Source organism: Lipotes vexillifer, unplaced genomic scaffold (assembly GCF_000442215.2).
Source record: "Lipotes vexillifer unplaced genomic scaffold, Lipotes_vexillifer_v1.1 scaffold916, whole genome shotgun sequence".
NCBI lineage: Eukaryota > Metazoa > Chordata > Mammalia > Artiodactyla > Lipotidae > Lipotes > Lipotes vexillifer.
Window position 1 is genome coordinate 2268350 of NW_006798383.1, and position 711 is coordinate 2269060.

At 29.8% G+C, this 711-nt stretch overlaps 1 protein-coding gene across 2 annotated transcripts in view; it reads right to left on the minus strand.

The window, feature by feature from the left end:
* Positions 1-711, minus strand: part of OGA (O-GlcNAcase) — a 27518-nt gene that overhangs the window by 16407 nt on the left and 10400 nt on the right. The gene's annotated exons all lie outside the window — the stretch shown is intronic.

A 711-nucleotide genomic window follows, 5' to 3' on the forward strand; every position in this document is an offset into this window, starting at 1 on the left:
CAAAAAAAAAAAAAAAAAAAAAAAGACTCTCATACATGGTTCTTCAAAATATACTGCATGTAATTATTTTCCTTGTTATATTTCGTAACAATTTTTCTTTTTAAAACAACACAGCAATATGTCCTTTTATTCAGCTTTATTCCCCTTGCCCTATATTTCCTCAGATCAGATTCCCAGAAATAGAATTAGTGGTTAAAAGGTAGGAATATTTAAGGTTTGGGTAACTTTCCTCAAAGTGATACATCAGTAAGAAAGAAATTTCCATGTTAACCATTTTTTACCATTATAATATATCCTCAATTAGACAAAGTCTAATCAACCTAAGCCCTGGGAGGATTTCTGCCCTTAATTCTTAGAATGAAAGCTAACACAGCTCACTGATTACTAACTATTAATCCAGCATTACAGCTTTCATTTTATAAAATACAACATTCTCCTAGTGCTGGGATCAATACCTGTTAGCCCAGATCCCTACAGATCTATTGTTTACCAGTAACTGATATTCAGACTCACTGAAAAATCCTCAAAGATTTTTTTTTTTAACATCTGTATTGGAGTATAATTGCTTTACAATGGTGTGTTAGTTTCTGCTTTATAAAACCTCAAAGATATTTTTACTAAGTGAAGAATGTGTACTTTGTAAAAGAAAGAGAATTAAAACAAAATGTTCTGGTTAAGGCTCAGCTTTTTTTTTTTTTTTTTTTTTTTTTT